The 11713-nt window shown below is 35.6% G+C and overlaps 1 pseudogene; it reads right to left on the bottom strand.

Annotated features, from left to right (window-relative positions):
• Positions 1 to 3908: 3908 nt before the first annotated feature.
• LOC109455447 (coiled-coil domain-containing protein 34) lies at positions 3909 to 5145 on the bottom strand (annotated as a pseudogene).
• Between the last annotated feature and the right edge of the window lie 6568 nt (positions 5146 to 11713).

Here is an 11713-nt window from a genome sequence, read left to right as displayed (position 1 = left end):
TCTTTTTTTACGGCAGGGTAGTATTATGTTGTATATACGTACCACATCTTTATCCAATCATCCATCAGAGGACACCTGGGTTGTTTCCACATCTTGGCTATTGTAAAAAATGCTGCAATGAATATGGAGGTACGTAAATCTTTATGAATAAGTGTCTTCAAATTTTTGGGGTAGATATCCAGAAGAGGAATTGCTGGGTCATATGGTAGCTTTATTGTTAATTTTTTGAGGAACTTCCATACTTTTTTTTATAGTGGCTGTACCAATTACATTCCCATCAACAGTGTATGAGGGTCCCCTTTTTTCCACATTCTCATCAATACTTATTTCTTGTCTTATTGATAATAGCCATTCTGATGGATGTGAGGTGATACCTCAGCTTTGAATGAATGGATTAAATCAAGTTTCTGAATTTTCAAGGTGGTGGGCTCTTTCCTGGACTGCACTGCTCCTTGGAGAGGCCTTCCTTGAGTAGTAAACCATCTGATTTCTCATGTTTACTGAATGTGCCCTTTCTTAACCTGAAATGAGATGTTATTTATTTATTTATTAAGTATCTTTTAGCAAACGCTCTTCTAAGCACTCAGGAAATAGCAATGAACAAAATCAACAAAGTCCTTGTTTATGGAGCTTATGTTCTAGTGCGATAATAACATAATATTAGATCTAAAAGAGTCCTTGAAAATCTTTTAGTTCAGTTTCCTCAGTTCAATAATCAGAAAATGAATGTAAAAGTAAAATCTCATGTTCTAGGTCAGACAGCTAGTTAAGACTATATCTGGGACGTAAAGCTCAGGTTTTCTTACTGGTGTCAGGAAAAGCAGGAAGGTGATTAAAGGAAAAACTCAAATTGCTGTTTCCATTGACTGCTGAGTAGTTCTGGTAAAGAGGAATGAGGGTCACTTACCTTAGGTTTCCAAAGGAGATTGCAGGCCGGGATAGAGACGTATAGTTCCCTCATTACTCTGTTTTGGTGCAAAAAGATTGCTACACTATCTAGAAGAGAACAGTAGGGCTATATTTTAAACCATGCAAAGACAAAATACAATCAAATGATGAAGATAAATAAAAGTGAGAGGGAATCATTAGCAGATTAAATAGACATTTTAGTCAATGCCAAAGATATTGTTTAGCTTTGCTGTTGGCATTGTTGCTCAAATAACAAAACAACAATTTAGTCATGAGAAGAGTCCAAAATGCAGATTCAACTAATTCCATTATTGTGACACTAAGAAAATTAATCTCATGACTATTTGACTTAAGAAACAATTTAATAAATCATGTGTTCACAGGCTGTAACCCTAACACAGTCTCTTCTGTGTTTTCTTACTAGTCCCTGGCAAAGTAGCAAAATACATGACTTTAAAGTCCAGGCCCCTGGATTTATCTGCTTCTTGTGTCTACTGCTTAGTCCTGGGGTGACTTTGGATACGATATGGAGACTTTCTAAGCCTGTTTTCTCTTCCTAAAAAAGTGGCAAGTATTACCTTCCTTGCAGACCTGTTGAGAGGATCAAATAGATCTGTGCATTAAAGAACTTCTGTAAATTAGGGAAGTGTATATTAAACTAGTTAAACAAATATTAGGTATTCATTATGCATAAGTGTCTAAAAGTCCATGCAGACGTTCACCTAGTTCGAAGTGTCTTGTGATCTATACTAGCATTCCACTTGCTTCTTAGTGAACTCCTACTAAAGACCTCCCTATAATTACAGTACAACTAGGTAACCTCTGGTTACAACTGTGAGGTCAGAGAAGTTTGTCTCCATACTCCTCCTTCAGACCATTTTCCAGGTCATTTCCCTTTTCAGATCCTGTAAGATGGACATTAGGATATAGGACTTCCTATTAAAATTCTTGTAAGGATGTTATGAGAAATGTGAAACTCTTTTTAAAAAGTTCTTCAGGTATGGCAAGAGATGTTATTATTTTTTGTTTCAAATTCTCTTACTCATGTAAATGAAAATCTCTCGAATTCCCATACTCAAGAAGAGCTGCACAGTAATTTAGAATTATCTCATACCAAATACCTAATGAGGGTTGGATGCAGATTTGTCTTATATTGTTTGCTTGTTTGTGAATCTCTTACCCAGTAGGCTTTCCATATTTTCCTTGGATTGTAATTTGAACTGTTTTTAGACTCTCCTGTAGCTTTTACAAATTATTATTACTGGAGCTTCTGATGCAGGCAGTTTCCGATTTTCCATATATATAATTCATCTCAGTGCTCCCAGAGGCTTACACTATATGCACAGTTAGATTAAATAGTAGCTCAAAATTAAGTAAAATTGGTTACAATTTTAGATTATAAGTGTATAGAAAAAGTTTGCATTAAAGTTCTGCTTCTCTCATGTAATCTAAAAATAATTTATCCCAAATTCTTCTCAGTATGTGAATCACTCACAAATCTCAAATTTCAGTCCTCGTGTAAAGATAGTCATACTTAAAACAAACAAACAAACAAACAAACAAACAAACAAACACAGGATCTGTTCACTTCGCTCCATTCCCCTGTCTGTTATACTGATCCTTCAAACATACATAGATTGTATTTCAGAATGCTGTGAAGAAAGGAAACACAAGTTTTGAAAAGTCAGCTTCTTGAGGGCAGGGACCATGCCTTACACTTCTTTTATTAAGCATATTCTGGATACATAGTAGTTGTTCAGTAAATTCTTTTTGATTTTAAGTGAATAGAAAGAATAGAAAAAGACCCTAACTACAGACAGAGGGTGAGTGAGAATGCGGTGTGAATATTGTAATAGAATAAATAGTGCAGAGCAGGAGGAAACATGATGGCAAATTGTATGTATCAGAGTGAAGCATGGAAACTGACCTTGTAGGCTCTCTTCTATATTGCCCAATTGGACATCTAAAAGGTCAAAGGCATCTGTATTGTTCTAGGATGGATTCTGATGCCAAAGATGGGGATGCTGTGCTATAGGGAAACAATGCTGGGGTAGGGTTCAGAGGCTGGCGCTGCCAAACATATCTTGAAAGGAAAGTTTGGCCTTAGGGCAGACACAAATAAGGTAATGCATAGAAAAGCTACTTAAGAAAGGTGTCTTAAGCTTTCCAAGACTTCTAAGCCTTATCAGAGGCAAGTAGTTTAACATTAGATAAGACATATTAGGGCATGTATTTTGAAAGAGAATTCCCAAAATAAATAATATACTTCTGTACCTATAAGAATACTGTTATTTTCATCGATAATTTAATATTTCCATATTCTAAAACTCTCAGAGAGAAAAAGGGTTGGATTGTATACAAAGGAGAGTGTGTCTGCCTTTAAAAGAAGTACAAGTAATTCAGTTACGGAAAGGCTATTCCCACTGGCATTGCACAAACCAGGAGCGGGCCATGGCCAAACAGAAAGTGAACTGGAGAGAAAGCAAATGGGAGGCTTTTGATCTACCTAGAACTTGACAACACTACAAATATGGCGATAACATTTACATAACTAGAGCACTGGAAAATAATCTAATTTACAATAGTGACATGTCTTATGATATCTAGTTTCTAAAACTAGCCATCCCTCACAGATATGATCATTTATTCAAACAAAATATCATTGGCATGGATATAGATGGAATAAGTTCTGCTCTGGATACCACTTGCTGAACAGGTCAGGAAATGGAAGGCATTTCTGAAATTTGATTTTTCTTTTTTTCACAAGAAAAATTGTTGGTTTTATTGGTATCACAGTGGTTTTAACACAAACTAAATACAAACACAATTGTTAGATATTCAGTCACTTATCCTGCGAAACAATATGCCAAGATCAACCCTGAAGCCTTTATAACACAGAAAATGTACAAAATATCTTCCTTAATTAACGCCAACGACTCCATATGTCAATGTAAATGTTTGAATTTGTCAATCTCAACATCAAATGTTGAACTGCTTGACTAAGCAGTAAAAAACAATTTCTGATTGTAAAATTCAATAGCTACAGGTAAAAGCATGCAATGTCCCACGCCTACTATCTGTATTCTGCACAGAGTTCCAAGGCAAACATTGCTTCTGGCTTTATGAATTACCAGAGACTACGATGACCTGTGCGGCTGACTTATCACAGGCCTTTTAGTCTTTTTTTCCTGTTAGAGCCTTAGCTTCCTTGGGAGGAGGCATATGAATTGGTTTCCAGGGAACTGGATTATAAAAGGCTGGTTCTGGATAAGAATTTCCACTGTAAAAACCTGTAAGTTTTCTATTGGCATAACCATAGCTCTTTGCAGCTGGATGAGGTTTATTTTTTGCATTTTCCAACCATTCCTTAAACTTTTTTTCTGCTATTTCTTTTTTTTCCCTGTAATTCAGCTTGCCGTTGTTTTTCTTTTTCCTTTTCTTTCTTCTTCTTCTCACATTCTTCGGCATTTTTTTTCTTTAACCATTCTTGATATTTTCCTTTTGCTTTTTCTTGAAAATGTTCTTTCGCCAGTTCCTTTGCTGCTTTTTCCTCCGTTTCTTTATTAATTTTTTGTTCCCTGTCTTTTCTTTGCTGTTCGTTCTTTTTCTGAACCCATTCCTTGTGCTTTTCTTCAGCAATTATCTTTCTTTTTTCCCCCATTCTTCCATTTCTTTTCTTTTTTCCAGCTGCTGATTTAATTCCTCTAGAGCTTTCTGTTGCAGACGGTCACGTCCTTCTTTTTCTTTGCCAGCAAACCGCACTTCCCACGGTGTCAGTCTGCTTTCTGGTAAACACACCTGTTTCTGTTCTTCCTGGTTATCTTTGGATGCAACCACACTGGAGCACCCCTGTAACTCCATTCCCCTCAGGCTCGCCCCCTTGGCCTCTGAATCATGGGCATTTTCGTCCGTCTTCCTCAACTTTCCCGTTACCATCGTCGTCATCAAACGGGAAGCTCTGGTGGCGGAGGGGAGACAACAGCGACACGGTGGCATTGCTGCAGCTCAGCGGCGGAGATGGCGAGCACGCCGCCATGGTCTCCAGCCCCTGCCCTTGGGTGTTCGCCATGAGGACGGAGAAGGACCCCGCGGAGGGCCGAGACCTGGCCCTGCAGTCGGGCAGGAACCGGGTGTCCGAAGTGGGGGAAGCAGTCGTCCGCCGCCCTGCCGCCCACATGTGGCCCCCCAAGTTCTCACCGGCAGAGGGGTGGCGAGGACGTGCTCTCCGAAATTTGATTTTTCACACTATGTTTTCTTTTCCATACTTATAACAATTGTATATTTTAAAAGCGTGGTTTATTGTAGGCATGTCAAATATAACTGAAGAAATGGCTGGGTTTCTTTAGCATCAGAAATAGGTATTTAATCACAAGCTACTAAACATCAGAAATAAAAACTTCATGATGTAATTGAATTTCATTTGTGTTATAATGGTAGACAAGGTACAATTACTTCTCGTATTAGGCATCTGATAAGGTCAAATTATGCTTTTAAATATAAAGCAATTTCAATGACTAATAGACATTAAACGTTATACATCCATTTCGTTATACAGTCTCCCCTGAAATAAATGCAAAAAATGCATCCATTAGTGGAACATTGTACTGAATGCAATAAAACCAAGTTATTTTCTGGCAACTTATTTACGGTACTACAGTAACCCTCCAAAGCAGTGATTAAGGTGAAGGTGAGCTGTCAGGAGTAATTTATATTTGTCTATGCTAACAAGCATTCCCTAGATTAAAAGAGCACAGGCAATGCAATTTATTGATTTGTGTCATGAATCTACCCAGAAAGTATAATGCTAATGATAGTTACAATCAAATTCCAGAAGAAAAGAAAAACTTGGCCAGAATTCAGATGATATTGGTATGTTTTTTCAAACATTTTTTTCTAGAAAAATAGATTTTTGAACATAGTCATCTTTGCTCTTTTAGTTCCTTTCCTTGTTTGTAAGACACCTATAGGTAGCTCTCTTATTCTGATTAAAGTGAAAAAATCCCCTTTTTCAGTTGAATGCACAATCATCTGGTATGTAAAAAGTATTTAGGAATAAGACCAAATGTGGTATAAAAATACAATTCTTTCAAAACAGTAAAATTTCATAGGCTTCAGTCAAACTGTAGACTTTCTTTGATGACTAAAAGTTATTAAGGTAATAAGGATTGATTGATTCAACAACACTGAATGAATCCCCTGGATGAATCTGGGGACCCAAAGTGAATAGGTACATGCACAGAATTTGAGGGGCTCATAATCCAGTAGTGATTACATTGTGTGAAAATTTATAATATATCTTAAATCTAGGAAAAAGTTTAAGTTAACAATTATGAAAAAGAATGATAATATGTTACTTACTTTGTAGAATTACAGTCCCCACTTTCTCTCTAGATATTCATTGGGGCAGGTAAACACAGACTCATATAACTTATGTATATGTACTCTTCTTTCTTCCTGATATTTTGGTACTTTCGATTATTCTCAAAAGTGTACAAAAACTTAAGAACTATAAAAAATGGTTTACAAGATTTATAAGATACAGGGGTAGCAAATGAAAGGATATCTTAATATGACTTCAATATATACCAGGGGTGCCAAAGAATGTATACACATGAGTAGAGTTCATCTTTTTTTTAAAAAAATAATTTTATAGACTTTTTTAAAAAATATTTTCTTGGGGAAGGGGAACAGGATTTTTATTGGGGAACAGTGTGTACTTCCAGGCCTTTTTTCCAAGTCAAGCTGTTGTTCTTTCAGTCTTAGTTGTGGAGGACACAGCTCAACTCCAGGTCCAGTTGCCATTGCTAGTTGCAGGGGGCGCAGCCCACCGTCCCTTGCGGGAGTCGAGGAATTGAACTGGCAACCTTGTGGTTGAGAGCCCACTGGCCCATGTGGGAGTCGAACCGGCAGCCTTCGGAGTTAGGAGCACGAAGCTCCAACTGCCTGAGCCACCGGGCCGGCCCTAGTATTCATCTTTTGTTATCTGTATATATTGAGTATTACAATTTTCATAGTTTTTTCCTTTCTTAAAATGTGTATACATTCTCTCTCTCTCTCTCTCTCTCTCTCTCTCTCTCTATATATATATATATATATATATATATATATATATATACACATATATATTCTGAAAAGAATTAATATGAAAATGCAGTTAGGTGATGAAATGCAAGATAAACATGCTAGCATTAGTATGTGGACGGAAAAGGGGCCAAATGTAAAACCTGACGAGCTCAGGAGACTGAAAATAACCACATAGGATGAACATAAAAATTCCGAAGTAACATGGGCCATGGCAGGAAGTCACATCCTTGGTTGGTAGCTTCCTTGACAAAGGTCTATATTTACCTTTAGTGAGCCTGTCTGTTATCTTTTTGCATCTAAGATAACATACCCTTGGAATGTCAGAGTAATGCTTTTTTCTGGACCCCCAGGGGCACAACCCATCACACCATAGTAGGAAACTACAAAATCCCTCATTGCTCCCCAAATACCATCTCTATGTGTTGTAAAATGCTATTAACTATCCTGTACCCACCAATGTAAAAGAAGTGTGTGTTTCTCCATTTTGCTTTTTATGCAGTCTCAGAGATATCCCTGTTTTGCTTTCTCCCACCCCCTTAATCTACAACCAATGGATTTCATGTAACCTTCCTCCTTTGATTCTAATGTATAAAATAAGTTGCAAAACAGCCATTTTCCAGAGCATTTTCTCAATCTCTTGAGACTTTGCTTCCCAGCAATTGTCATCAGTTTGTCTCAAATAAACTCTTACAAGCTTTCTCTTAGGCTGGATGTTTTTTCATGGACAAGTAGCATTAATAGCAATAGGCAAATAAAAAAAAATAACTGGGAAAAATATTCCAAGTATAAAAGCACAAAAACTACAAAATAGAGAATTTTTCTGAGCAAGGAATATATGTTACTTTACTATTGAACATAAAACTGAGCAGAGTAAATGTAGATGCTTCTCATGTTTCTGAACGGGAAGACTAAATGTTACATAGATGTAAATTGTTCCTGAATTAAATAATAGACTAAATGCAAATAGTAATGGGGATTTTATGGAACTTCAAGCTGATTCCAAAGTTCATATGAAGAGCAAATAAACAGAATACTAACACATCTGAAACACACTACTCTATATTAAAACATGCTAGTTACAAAGTATCAATGTGGGAGTAGGAAAATAAATGAAAGGACCACAATAAAAGGTCCAAAACAGATCCATGTATGTTTGAAATTTAATAAATGATAAAAAGGGCAGTTAAAATTAGCAGGAAAAGAATAGTGCTAAAAATCTAATTGATTTTCTACCAAAAATAGATTCTTTCCTTATAATAAACACAAAAAATAAATTCCAGATAGATTAAAAATATACTTTAAAGGCCATTTAAGAAGAATGAAAAAGAAAACCAGGGGAGTGTTTTTATAATCTTGCAGTAGGAGGCTTCCTAAATTAGAGACTCAGCAGTGACAGGAAAAAAACTGACATATTTGACTTTGACTATATAAATTAAGATACCTGTGTGGCAAATAAAGCCAAAATATGAACAAAGTTAAAAGATAAAACTAGACTGGGAGATTTTACATATATCTCCAAAGGATAATATCCATTTATAAGAATTTCTACAAAATCATGTTGAAGAGTAGATGCCAACGAAAGAAATGCAGTTTGGATAGTTTGTGGTTTATACATGTTATTTAAGTAGATACCATAAATTTTTCAATGGGGGCAAAAATTAAAATTATATTCCAACTGTACGTTGTTTTTTTTAAAGTGTTCTCTCTTTTTTTTTTTTTTACCATGGACTTGCCAACATGCATCTCCATAGATTTTCAATTTTAGTCTTCTATTTTTACATCCTGACAGGTATAAGATGTCTGTTTCCCTAAACATTGATTCATGTTATTATTTCTAGCAGTTCTCCTTGTGGCAGAAAGGTATGAAAAAATTGAACTTTCATAAGCCTGCTATTATTATAAAATACCTATTTATAGGTAGGCAACTGACAGAGTTACCATAGAAACTAAAACAGCAATCAATTCAGAAACCATGAAAGTGTAAGTAGAGATGTGAGTATTATGAATAGAAAGCAATAAAATACAAAATCACTCATAATTATTGGAAAAATGCAAGCTAGATTTTTTTCCAAAGGATAATAACAGATCGAAAAACAGTTTACAATTATGGTTTATCCACTAGTATAAACTTATGCAACTATAATGAAGCTAGGCATGTGCTCATTTTAAGATGCTGTCAAGAAATGAGTTATTTTAAGAAAACTAGATAAATATAAAATTCTAGTGTACTTTGAGAGGCCTATAGCTTAAGACAAACAACTATTAGTCCTCTCTCTAAATTTCCAATGGTAGACCTATCTTAAACGCAATGCCCAAATCATTTTCCTTTGGCGGATAAGATATCTTGACCCAAACCCACAGCTTCTACAACTACCACGACACAAACTTTGTGGTAAATCTGTGTGAAACTGAAGAGGCCAGAAATCATAATATATTAGCATCATTGTGATAAAATACTATGATGATTAACTGCAGAGATAATTTCAGCAGGCACATTTGATGAACTAATGCAGTCATTCCTGAACACATGCTTGTGACTCACTGATAAGTCTGCAGTAAAAATTACAGCTAATTCTGGTGGGAATGGAACTTAGTTTTCCTTTTGTAAAATATGTTTTAATCTGTAAAATGTAAAACAAAAGAAAGCAAGTTTTCTATTGATAAATAGTTTAAGGAATGGACTTTTCTCACCTGTAGGTGTTCAGTGCTATAAAAATGGAGATATATGAAAGGAAATGTTAGAATCAAGGTCCTTTACTTAATAAATCAATATCAGTTTACACAGCAAACCCCAAGGCAACTTGTAATTTAACCTCACATAAACCAATACGAGTAACTAAAATTTTCCCTGAACAACAAAGAAAGTTTATAATTTACTAGAGAGTGCAAGATAATTAATATTTCCATAAATATTCTCTTCTTTAATTAAAACCTCAAAAGTTGACTTGGAAATCCAGTGACTATGTGATTGCTTTCCCATATGTCTACTAAAGGAAAAGGAAAATGAATAGAGTGTAAAAATAGGTATTAAATTATACCAGATATCTCCAATGGTCTAGAGTAGGAGGATCATGACTCTTACAGAGTTGTTCAGCTTCAGAAATCAATGCATTCCATTCCCAAAGGGAAATAGCTCAGGGAGCTATAAACCACAGTACCCTGATTCATAAAGGGTTACTTACCGCGTAAGGGAACTGGGGAATTATAGAATCGATTATTAACCTCAAAAATAATTCTCTTAATGAAATATTAAGCTTATTAGACTTTGAAATGCTAAAGGTCTCTCATTCATCTGAACACCTAAGTAGTACATAGTAAGCATGAGAACTAACAGAACAGTACTAGCCATTTTAATTAAATACAATGAGAAAAAGAACACTGATCCGCAGCTCTAGACATAAAAAATCTTGATAATGAAGGTACTTTGATGATGACGTTTTTGAATCAAATTAAAAACAAAGGCAAATATTTCTTCTGTTTTTATTTGAGCTCTTAATTGAAGTATAACAGGCAATATGTGTCAACAAATTTTATGTGTACAGCCCAGTTAATTTTCACCAGGTGAACCTTCAAATGTCAGTAGCATGCAAATTAAGGACTAGAATATTGCCAGCATCCCTCAAGCTAGTTTCAGGCCCCTCCAGTCACCACCCACCCCTCCCAAGGCTAAACGTTATTCTGCTTATTACTACCATGGAATGGTTTTGCCTGTTTTTGAAATTTATATGAATAGAATTATTCTGTGTATACTATTTTATTGATGCTACTCCTTTCACTCAACATTACCTCATGATATTCATCTAACTTTTGCATGTATTTGTGGATTTTCGTATCTATTTTTATATATTACTATAGGTCTATGTCACAAGTTTTTTTCTAATCTGCTGTTGACAGGCATTTAGGTAGGTTTTATTTTGGCTCTTACAAATAGTGCTGCTCCGAATATGATTGTGCATTGTTCTTGGTCAACATCCATAAGTATTTTATAGGGTAAACACTAGGGAAGGAATGTGCCTATTCAATGGGTATGCACATTTTCAGCTTTAGCCATGACTGCCAAACAGTTCTCCAAAGTAGTTAGACCAGTTTAAACTCCACCAACACAGAAAGTGAGTGCTCTAGTTGTTCCACATCCTTGCAACACTTCGCATTTTCTGTCCTTTTCTGTCAGCTATTCTGGTGGGTGTGTAGTGAATTCTTATTGTTTTTAATTAGCACTTTCTTTCCTAACATATCCTGAAATTGAGGGCTTGTTCAGATATTAGTTAGCTACATGGATCTCCTCATTGTGAAGGGCATACCAAAACAGCTATTGCTTCGTGAGGTAAATCTGTAATTGTATCTGCATTTTAGTGATTCTACATTTTAATAAACATCCCTAGTGATGATTACTAATGCTAGTACATGGTAACCACTGTTTAGCTGTTTCACCATCGGGACTGGGATTGTGTTTCAGTTACCATTGCATTTCTGGTGCGTAGCACAATGCCTCGTTTTAGATCCTTGGCGCTGCATTTTTCTTCTTTTTAAATATGACCATTTAAAACTATCTTTTCTTTCTAAGTACTGCATCAGCACTACGTTAGCTGTATCATGCTAGTTTTGGTATGTTGTGTTCTTCTTATTATTTGATAAGAAATATATTCTAATTTCTCTTGTGATTTCTTCTTTGTTCCATCAGTTATTTAGAAGTAGGTGAATTAATTTCCAAATATTTGCA

Source organism: Rhinolophus sinicus, linkage group LG14 (genome assembly GCF_036562045.2).
Source record: "Rhinolophus sinicus isolate RSC01 linkage group LG14, ASM3656204v1, whole genome shotgun sequence".
Taxonomy (NCBI): Eukaryota; Metazoa; Chordata; class Mammalia; order Chiroptera; family Rhinolophidae; genus Rhinolophus; species Rhinolophus sinicus.
Note: the sequence above shows the minus strand (reverse complement) of the source record. Positions and strands in the feature narration are given on the sequence as shown.